This window comes from Aplysia californica, unplaced genomic scaffold (assembly GCF_000002075.1).
Source record: "Aplysia californica isolate F4 #8 unplaced genomic scaffold, AplCal3.0 scaffold00019, whole genome shotgun sequence".
NCBI lineage: Eukaryota > Metazoa > Mollusca > Gastropoda > Aplysiida > Aplysiidae > Aplysia > Aplysia californica.
In genome coordinates this window covers 1318062-1329838 of record NW_004797289.1, presented here as the reverse complement: position 1 = coordinate 1329838, position 11777 = coordinate 1318062, and the positions used below count along the sequence as shown (strand labels likewise).

General features: G+C 40.4%; 1 long non-coding RNA gene across 1 annotated transcript in view; it reads left to right on the top strand.

The window, feature by feature from the left end:
- The window catches only part of LOC118478329, a 127286-nt gene that overhangs the window by 44054 nt on the left and 71455 nt on the right, over positions 1 to 11777 (top strand). The window contains exon 2 of the long non-coding RNA XR_004858956.1: positions 7416 to 7552. This is a non-coding gene — a long non-coding RNA (uncharacterized LOC118478329). The remainder of the gene's footprint in view (positions 1 to 7415; positions 7553 to 11777) is intronic.

The window sequence follows — 11777 nt, the reverse complement described above, 5'->3', positions numbered from 1 at the left end:
GGGGGGGGTTCGGTTCGTTTAATTAATGACATGTGCTTTCTCTCGTTTCGTTTTTGTGCTTTTTGCTTGCTGATATCGTTGGTGGTTTTCTCTAAACGTGCAAGTCCTATGAAAAGAAATTTTCTGAAGAAACAAAGTAAAATAATAATAAAATATAATCCAAGTGTCCTGGCAAGTGACAACAGCAGAAACGTTTAAATTAGCACCGAGCATGTCGTTGGTTCCATTTCTCTGATGCTGAGCTAAACCCACCATCTGTCTTGGGTGACAATGATCAAACGTTATAGCGACATTTCATAAACCAGTCCAGACTTCATTTACAAAAAACCACAAAAGCAGCAACAACAACAAAATAAATAGATAGACAAAAACCTGTCACGTGTCGGAGAAAGACGTCAGTTTTCTCTATCTTTGTGCTCACTAATTGAAGCATCAACATATTATTTTGACCTACTTTTTAGATACTTAGTTTTAATCATGTGACAAAAAAAACACAAAAAAACAACAAAAACAGGCGGACAGACCCATAAGACTAGATTTTGCACACAAACAAAAAGTGGTACTTTTTTTGTTGTTTATCGCCAGTAAACATAATATACTTTGCCTCTCTGCGAGACTTTGCTTTTAGCGTTTAGATTGCATAGTTAAATAATAATATAATTGGGAATTATTGTTATTTTCATGTATACGATTCCGATATGAAGAGAGCAAAAACTAAAGCTCTAAAAATAAAAATAAAAAATAAAAATCTAGGACTTACTCGTTCAGAGAATCACACGGATCATATAAATACATTGTTCCTATGGTTTTTCAATAAAGTGCTTAGGGTTATTATACAAATCCTACTCTCATATTTACCCATGTGTAATGCGTCATCTCTTTTACCGAGCTGTTCTCAGCTAAGGCTTTGCTTCACACACATATACACACACATACACACTCACATACACGCAGAGAGAGAGAGAGAGAGAGAGAGAAACACACACACACACACACACACACACACACACACACACAGACACAACTTTCAAAACCACATTACGGCCTTGGAAGGTATACAAAATAAGCAACTTTGTGAACAAATGTCAGGAATAAGTCCCCCTGAAGTCCATCAGACTCGAGAATTCTATAATATGTGGACATCTTCCAGAAGCAGCACCACACCCGCTCACCCCAGTCCCAAGAGCCATTAGCTATAGCAATTTAAGCTAGGGGGCCCCATAGATCGGGACTCACAATGTTGTATAAAATAATATATGAATGGTTTTGCTAAAAAGAAATTTCTCCCACGTTGTGTTATATATTGTCTTCAAGGATCCAACAACAACAGCATCTGCGGCACAAAAAGAAAGAAAAAAAAATTCAGAAGATGAATACATGAATTTAAAAATAAGTAAAGGCAAAAAAACAAAACAGCTTTTGGTGAAAGGTTTAGCTTAATAAAAACTAAGCCTTATCAGGAGTGAAACCATGGGGGACTTGGCTTGTTTTGAATAAAAAGATAAAACACAAAATTTTTATTTTTCAAGGTAGGTGTATAAATAAGGATTCAACCAAGTGCTTATTAATATATATAACAATACACATTTCACAGGAGTAGGCTACGGCTCAGCCCTCAGCCCTATCCACCTAGCCCCCGGAAGAACACAGCCCGAAGATTGGGTTTGAAATAAAACAGCCTTACCCTTTTGGGATTCAAACTCCAAATTCTGAAGGCAGAAATAGATTGATATCAGGTGCAAATAAAGGGACCAGTTCAGCATAATTACCCTGGGGAACCATTGGTAGGTTGTACCAATTATCTTTCCCTCTGTTGTATCTCTTTGACTATATTGCTTTCCCCAATCACTAAATATTCCGTTTGTTTCTGTATTCGGAACACACACCGCAATACATGTATCATTACCAATAAAACTCCCCCCCCCCCCCCCCCCCCCCCCACACACACACGCACAAGAAAACAAGAAAACAAAAAAAAACAATACAAAAACGACAAAAAACAAGGCAATGTACGACCCAGGGGGACGAGATCACCTAAGAGTACACGAGACATTTGCCAACAATATTGCCTGTTCTCTGTTCGACGGTGTCTAGGGAGTGAAGACTTACAGTAACAAAATGCAATTTTACAGTTTGGGAAAATAAAAGATTGATAGATAGATAGATAGATAGATAGATAGATAGATAGATGGATAAATAGCTAGATAATGAATGAGATATAGAAAGAAAGAGATAGATAGATAGATAGATAGATAGATAGATAGATAGATAGATAGATAGATAGATAAATAGATATAGGGGAGTGGGAGAGGGGGAGAGCGAGAAAGAGAGCGAGAGAGAGAGAGCGAGAGCGATCGAGAGAGAGAGCGAGAGCGAGCGAGAGAGCGAGAGAGAGAGAGAGAGAGAAAGAGAGAGAGCCAGAGAGAGCGAGAGAGAGAAAGAGAGAGAAAGAGAGAGAAAGAGAGAGAGAGAGAGAGAGAGAGAGAGAGAGAGAGAGAGAGAGAGAGAGAGAGATCGTCAGCCTACAGTCAGTGGGAATACTAAAGTGTAATACGTGGATCAGTTAGTACACATGAGGCTGGTGTAGGGTGATTTGTTTTGAATTCAATTTCCACCCATGTGGAGATACGAGGTCGTTGCTCGTGATGATTTTGTCCTTTCGAGGGAAAGATAGGTTGGGCACTAGGCTTTCACAGAAAACCTTGGTTCGGCAGGGACTTGAGGAGGATGGGGGACGGGGGGGGGGGGGGGGGGGGGGAGCAGATTGAATTGTGTAATGTTTCTGTTCAATCAAATTCTCTGAGAATTCGAAAAGAATTCTTCAGGATCTCTAAAAATGTTTAATTTCCCTCGTCACATTAGTGGTCTAAGTGATGTAGCGCTGCGGATGAGAAGATGAAAGGACGATATATATCCACGGGGTGGGGGGGGGGGGTAGACATTTTAAAAAATCGAGTATCTGGGTCTTTCTGCTGGGTGGGACGTTGTATCCTTCTTAGGTTACTTCTCAGGTTCACCCAGTCCTGACAGGCAGGGTCAAGGTCAGCGAAAACGACCTGCTTTTCATAAACCTGAAACAACCCCAAACAACAACCTCCTCCTCCCCCCCCCCCCCTTCCACCTTTCCCCCACCTTCTCTCACTTTTGCTTACTCAGCCTCTGGCAATAACACCAAAATAATAAAACAACAACAACATAAAAACTAACTAAAAACAAAGAATAAAAAACAAACAGATCCAAAATAAAAAACGACACAGTTGCAATGTTGCGAGAGACGGCAACGGTCGGAAGGTTGTCCAGGGTACAGAGTTCATTCACTCTTGACCAATAACGACCGTGACTAGTGTGTTATTCCAACATAACCTGCTTTTAAGCCCATGTCAGTCTTCAGTTTGAACTGTGACTTTGTGGTCAGTCTTGTGGACTGAAAATGTGCCGGAGTGTTGCCACGCCTTGCTTTTGTAAGAGCTGTGCGTCACTTGCAACACAAATAGGTCACAGAAATGCTGAAGATTTAAAATGCTACGAGAGAGTCACATAATATAATATACATAAGAAGGAGGCGAGACTTTTATTGAGAACTATTCATGTTTGATAGGAGAGATGGAGTGTGATCATGTCTCTTTTGCACCTAAATATCGTGTTTATTTATGTCGAGTGCTATTTTGTTGTTAAACATCCCTGTCTTTTAGAGTTAGTCCAATGTCTCTGAGATTCATCTTTGTTACATTTTTTCTCTGGGCTTTTTCTGTTGGCCGACTACGAGTCAAACGCCTCGTTATTGTGCCAATGAGAAAGAAAGTGCTTGAATTTATGGATATTTAAAATAAAATGAATATACCCCCCCCCCACACCCACACACCCACACACCCATCTAAATCTAGATATGCAGAAATAAGATCAGTAAGTGAAATGATGACCAGAAGCTTACATATTATTGCGTAGAATGTCTTCTATCAACAAGTGCCATGATTATGTTGGAAAATGTAGTATATTGGAATTACATTTCTGTGATTTTGCATGGACATATGCAAATGAACAAAAACCATAAAATTAATAAATTTGTTCATTTTTGATGTTACATTGTATAAAATAAAACTTGAGTCCTTGCAACTACAAACTTATAGTGCCCTCCGAAGGCACAGCAGTGGTAGTACTACAGTCAATGAAGTTGTATCTGAGGGGTCGGTACTGCTATGTGGGCAATTTGGGGGGGGGGGGGTTGGGTTGGAATGGAGGGATAGGAGGATATAAAGGAAATGGAAAGATGTTAAAAAGGAGGGAATTTTGATTTTAGGGTAGGTTAGATCTAACACCAAGCCTTCTCGGAAGGGCAAACAAATCTAGGAGGTCCCGAGCGCCAAATTAATTCCTACCAAATTAAAAATGCCTAATGTTTCCAGCACGCTCATATGAGCTTATGCAGTTGCGAGTGCCGTAAAACATTTACAAAAAAAAGTGTATTGGATGTAGACAAACACACGTCAAATCTAGGCATTCCAAGTCGTGCATAAAATGTCACGACAGCTTTATGACTACCAGTCGTGTCTAAAATGTTACAATACGAAGTATATTCATGCCTTGCTAATTACGTTTATTTTGTAGCAACACAAGATAATTTATGCCTACCAGCAGTATCTAAGATGTAGCAGCACACGACAGGTTAATGACTTGTTAGTATCTTTCAAGATGTTGCCAAACACACTGCTGATTCTGTCTGCCTTGCCAATGGCGTCTAAAATACAGCCAAACACAGATCAGATTTATGACCACTAGTAGCGTCTAAGATGTGGCAACACACAACAGATACTTGGACTGTCAGTAGTGTCAAGGAAACAACCAAAGCACGTAACAGATTTGCACCATTCCTGACGTCTGTATGAATAAAAAAAGTTATAGTTCTTGTTGTCGACGAGCCCCAAAACAACGAGTCATTAGTGTTCACGATTTACCAGAATGCACGCCCTCAACGAGTTAAGAAAAGCGATGGAACCTCTATGTAGATGCCAATCTCCGAAAGGACTGTGCCGAAAAATAGCAAATGTGTAAGGCATCATGGTGAAATCAGGCGCTCGTCAATAAAATGAAATCGAAGAAAACGTTGGCCTATTTAACCCCCCCCCCCCAAAAAAAAAACAAAAAAAACCTTTCTCTAGGCTCAACAGCTTTTATGTCCACATAAAACACATTCCGACATGGATTTTACTTCTAAAAACAACAATCCTTGATCAAGGATACCACCGCTTTGGAAATCACTACATTTTTGGCGGCCTTTTTCTCGTTCATTTTACCCTTGACATCAGGCTGCTCCCACATCTTTCAATTCCCCACATCTCGAATGCTACTCAAGATAGATGTGTGTTTAACATAATAATAATAACAATACGCCCCGGAATTTTGACGAGCGCCTGGTTTCACGGCGTTGTGACACAAATGTTCGGACACTGATTAAGCCTGTCAGCCAGACTGTGGTTCGGGTAGATCACTTAGACTGAGCTGAAAAAAAGGTCATGATGTTCATGACACTCACTAGACGCTAGCTTGGTTTTAAAAATACACGTTTCTCCGGACTGGATTTCGTATCATTAGGCCGACGGAAGTTTGAATAGATCACACTGACAAAGCTGAAGGAGTCAGCTCTTCCCATGGCATTCGGAAGACGCCAGGTTTAGTAATAAAAATGATTCAATTACCTCCGCCTTATGTGCCGACTTTTAGTTCCTTAGTGTCCCCCCCCCCCTCTCTCACGCCCTCTGCACTTCTCCTGGGATTTTTCTTTCAACAGCTTTTTTTTTCTTGGGTAAGCAATATGACTAACCCCTTTCCCCCCCTTCTGTGGGCTCCTGACTCTTTTTCTGCAGCCTTTCTACTGCTACTTTTTTGGTTCCTTCTTACTGCTATCTTTCAGCCACATCCCTCCTGACCTTATTGTCTAAGATCGCCAGAGTTAGTATAAGTATAAGCACAGCGTTCAGATTCTGGGAAAACGGCACGTACTTTTGAACTTTTCTTTCCAAAAATAGTTCCAACCTTTACACCCTGGCTTGGCCTGTGCTTAATGAGCATCAAGCTTGTCACAAAATAATTAGCCACAGTCCCCACAGCCATGTCCCTAATCCGGGGGATTCTCCCAGGACCATGACGTTCGTCATCTAGCCAGGACATTGACCAATCCGGACTTCCTAACGAGTAACCAGCCCCCCCCCCCCAAATCACGCTCCACACTTTCTTTCTCTCTCTCTCTCTCTCTCTCTCTCTCTCTCTCTCTCTATCTCTCTCTCTCTCTAGCTCTCTCTCTCTCTAGCTCTCTCTAGCTCTCTCTCTCTCTCTCTCTCTCTCTCTCTCTCTCCCTCGCTCTCTCTCGCTCGCCCACTCTCTATGTTCCCTACCCCCCCCCCTTCTCTCTCTCTTTCTCTATGTCATGCACACACACTCACACAAACACAAATACACCCCCCCACACACACACACATGCACACACATACACACCCCCCCACACACACACACACATGCACACACATACACACACATACACACACACGATAACTTCCCCCTGTCCACTGGGACGGAACCAGCAAATAGCGCCGTGTAACATGTCCAAGTGATAATGAGGACCCAGTAATGAGAACAGATTGCTATCTCTTCATCTCTGTTTCTTCGCCTCTTTCCTCACTCTGCTCTGAGTCTGCTTGGTTGAGTATTATACTGTTCTCCCTTGTCTCACTGAATTCCTGTGCAGTTTGCTCATATAGGCTTTGTTGATTGTTGTGGGATGGGCTGACATGCTGGAACATAGTTGTGTTTAATATTTATTTATTTATTTATTTATTTGTTTATTTTTTCACTTTATTTTTTATTTATTTATTGCTTCCGTTTCTGCTCTTTTTTTTTTAGGAAGAAAAGAATTTGACGTCATGTTTTTTTGGGTGTTTTTTGGGGGGAGAGGGGAGGAGAGAGGCCCTTTCTCCCCTCACCCCCTCCTTCTTCCCCCATCTGATTCTCCTTCCCCCTTTTACCCTCTTTCAATCTCTTTCTCTTTCTCTCTCTTTCTCTCTCTCTCTCTCTCTCTCTCTCTCTCTCTCTTTCTCTCTCTCTCTCTCTCTCTCTCTCTCTCTCTCTCTCTCTCTCTCTCTCCCTCCCTTTCTCTTTCGCCTATCACAGGCCAAAGTTCAACTGAATACAGTACATGCATTGTTCTTCAAAAGCCGAACTTTTCAAGTTGTTTAAATTTCAGACATTATATTACGTTGTGGTTGTCTAGCGTGATAGTCACATATTGTATTTTAACGCGTACCTTATGTAATATATCTTGCTATTATGACCCATGTTTACATACTTTAGACAACGATTTTCCAGACGAACAGCCAAACAGACGGTTAAACATTGACTGCCTTTGTTGGCTTTCTTTTTCTCAGTCAAACCTGAAGTACTGAAGTGGTGCTCTAAATCTGACTTCCTTCCTGAACAAGGCGGATATTTACGATAGCAACACCTGATTGGATGGTTGAGAGATACGTGGACTTCTGATAGGTAAAAAAATATTCCTTTTATGGTAAGCCCATTTGATTATAGTTAATGTTTCTCTCAGCTCAATCCACTTTCTACCTCTTTTCTTCACCTGGTTTGAATTTCTTTCTTTTTTCTCTTTTCTTTCTTTCTTTCAATTTCTTTTCTTTCTCTCTTCTTTCTTTCTTTCTTTCTTTCTCTCTTTTTCTATCGCTCTTTCTGTTCAAATTCATTATCTTTCTTTCTTTCTATTCATTAATCTTTATTTGCATGATTTTTTCCGGTGCCCATAGCTCTATTACTATTAGGGCGCCACGTAGTCTAATATTAATATTATTTTAGACATGCATTGACTATTAAATGTGAGCAAGTAAATATCACAATGGGGGCTCTCGTGGCCTAGAGGTTAAGGTGTTGACCTCTCATTCAAAGGTCCCGGGTTCGATTCCGGGTAGTGACCGAAAATTTTTCTTCTCTAAATTTATCTCCTTTCACCTCCTTTCCTGTTCTCTAGCAATGTTCTGTCGTCTGCTTTCGTCTCCTCTTTCTGCCCCCACTCCCTCATCTCCTTTGCCCCCCTCTTCTGGGCTCCTGTTTCTTTCTACATCCTTTCTACTGCTACTCCTTGGCTTCTTCTTACTGCTGTCTTGCAGCCACACCCCTGATCTTCTGGTAGGAAAGATCTACACCTAGCCTTCTCGGACAAGGGCGAAAAATCTCGGAGGGCCCGTGTGCAAGTTGCACACGTTAAAGATCTCTTGGTGGTCTAAAATCGATAAGAGTAGGCTTAGGCCGCCACCCGGCCAAAAATTAAAAATTTCCTACCAGCTGAAAAAAGTTTAATGTGTCCCGCGCGCTCATAAGACCTTATGCAGTTGCGAGCGCCGTAAAAACAATTACAAAAACAAACAAATAATATCACAATACTGCACACCAATATGAAACTCGAAGATTTTTTTTATTTCACCGTTTATTGTTTTTGTCTTTTAAGTAGTCTTAGACCTTTTCTGTGGACACAAGCTCCAGAACATTAGAAGACTTTTCTCATAAAATTCCCCACCCCTTTTAATCTGGCCCCTGGACGGGACGACTTCGATTAATGATAAGTGTGTATGAACATAATAAGCTACGTCTGTCAGTCTATCAACCTGTGTATCTACCTATCAACCTTCCTAGCCACCTACCTACCTGCCTGCTATCTATCTATCTATCTATCTATCTATCTATCTATCTATCTATCTATCTATCTACTTCTTTTAGAACGGGTTTAGTATATTATTATTTTGTGTATACGTGCACGTGTAGGGGTATATTAATTGTATTTATTTGTGAGTAAATGTGTGAGTTGAACGTATGAGTTGAATGTGTGAGTTGAATTTGTGCGAATGTGTGGGTCGATTGAAAAAAAGTCCTTCTAACGCAGTCTTTTAAAGAATCTAATGATCAAGCTATTCCTCCCTCTATTCGTCTGTCATTTTGACATTCGTCATGACAACCTTCCCATATTTTATCCTCTCGCCAGCATTATAGTTATTCTCTTTTTTTTCAGACGCTCTCTTTACTCTCCTTTCTTCTACTTCTCATCTTCCTCCTCCTCCTCCTCTCCGTCCTTACCCTCTCGCTCCTCGTTGTCGTCGTCGTCGTCCTCCTCTTTCTCCTCCTCCTGCCCCTACCTCCCTCTCCCCCCCCTTTCCGCCATAAAGAAAATAATGAATTTTGTTTTTCCACGAACGTCATTCACTTACACCATCACATCTCACCAGATTGCATTACCGCAAAAACCAAAACAAAAAAAACCAACCACCCCCCAAAAAAACGAGTCTTAGAGATCCACTCATTAACATTTCTGTTATGACACAGCCCGCGTTGACAGACGGAGAGATGTTACACTTTTCAGCGGGGTGTGCTGTCTTGAGGAAAGCCTCAAAAACAGTCTATTGCTAACTTAGAATTATAACGTTCTATCTGGCATTTTTGGCCGTTTTGATGTACTAAGCCTATGAGATCAGAAACCAAATGCTCTATTTGCTCTATCAAAATCGTAAGATTATTCGGAGTTGTCAGCAAGATATATATTTAAAATTGCATTCGAAATAAATAGCTTGACATGTTTTGAAACTCAAAATTTTTATCGTCAAATTTCTCAAAACTAAGTACTGAGCAGTTAAAACTCTGCAATTCTAAGGTAACGACATGTCCCACGACAGTGAAATCCTGCGCTCGTCATTTTATGGGCTTATGGCGTTTCGCATAATCTGGGCGCTTCTTTATTTGTCTTTCTCTAGATGACAAAAATATCAATCTATCTGGAATAGATGTAGAGATTTTTGCGATTGAAAGAGACAGGGCTTACCTGGTGTCAGAGGTAAAATTAGCGAGAAAAAAAACGTCAAATGCGGTGACTTTCAAAGCAGTAGTGTTCATGGAAACTGCAAGTTTGCTTTTTTGTACCTTTGAATGTAAGAATGTGTATTTTACGTGAGTGTAAAATGTGTTTAGAAAAAAAAAACCGATAAAAATTGCCAAACGGGTGGAAATAATTGATTTTTTTGATTTCCTTATTTTGACGAGACCTTGATTTCACCACAACGCTGCACATATTTATCCTTAACGTTATTGGGGGAAACACCAGCTCGTTAAATTGTTCTCAGCTGTCTTAGATAACAGAACAGTCTGTTGTCATTTTCAAAAGTACAGTAATATCCAGGTTTTTATTGATTTACAGGAGTGCCGAAAAACTGAATGTTATTACAAGAAAACAAACTCTTTGAAAATATTCAAAGTGAATTTGTTTAAAAATCCAATTTTGATTATAACTGTTTTATTATCTTCAAAGTAAATGTTATTTTCTTTATAACAGCATTCGATTCTTTGGCTCTCCTGTAAAGTTGTAAAAACTGCATATACTGTACTTTGGAAAATGACGGTAGCAATGTTGTACATCGGCGTCTGCGGTGTGGTGTATTGGTTAAGCTTCTCATTGTTGTTACATCGATACCTTAGAATTACACAGTTCTACCTGCTTAACCTTATCCGTACGCCCTAGGGTCATTTTGTACCCCCCGGGGTTGTATTCTTCACATATTAGAATACTTCTAGTACGAAGATCTCTTTGAAACGTTCAGTATTTAAAAGAAAAATCGTTTTGACAGACTGCTATTCGAAGCGCACGGATCGGATTAACGAGTAAATTTCCTCTTTGGAAAGTGGTGGCACAGAGTTCCCCACGTCGTATGGATACGATAGTAAAACAAGACGTACGGATAGGGTTAAGTACCTAGCTTTGAGAAACTTTATGTCAAAAACGTTGAGTTCCACAACAGGTCAAGCTTTTTCAAATGCGATTCTTGGAATATCTTGAAAACGAATCCGAATACTCTAACGATTTTGATAGAGCAGATAGAACATTAGTAACTCAAAACGACCAAAAATGTCAGACAAAACTTAATAATTCTAAGGCAGTGACAAACAAACGACAGAAACCAGCTATAGCCAGGACAGCTCGTATTGTCGAATATCTACGCCTTTCTGCTGGGATGCTTTTTAGTTTTAATAAGTGTTTCACGGCAATACAACACAATGAGGTCATAGACGTGTATAACATTTGAGGTGTAACAAGAGAGTAAAAACACACTCAAACACACACACCAACACACACACACACACACACACACACACACACACACACACACACACACACACACACACACACACACACAAATGAAGGCGAGATAAGAACGACAGATGTTTGATAGGAAAGATAAAGCAAACCATACCAGAGTACCCATCAACCACCCACTGTGATGTTATGTTGTTCTCTGTCCTGGTTGGTCCTGGCAGGCAGGGTCAAAGCAGCCTATCTCCTATAAATTATGATCTAAATTTTAATTGGCTTGATGTGTGTGCATAAATATGATTCATTTTATTCAAAGTCATTGCTACCTACCACTGAATACAAACAATGGACACAGGTGTAAAGTGGAAACAGATGCGAGCTGAGGACCCCCCACACACACCTAAAAGTGTGGTCTGAAATGAAGTAAAGACTTGTTTACGCCCCTTTATACATTTACTTGAATTTCGTTATTGTAAGAAAAAGCAACTTTCTTAATAGCCCAAACGAAGACGAGATGCTGTCTACAGTTAAGACCCGGTTGAATGTATATTGCTTTGTATTTAAACACACGCACACGCACAACCATACACACACATTCACACGCACAAACACACACACACACACACACACGCACACCCACCCACCCACCCACCCA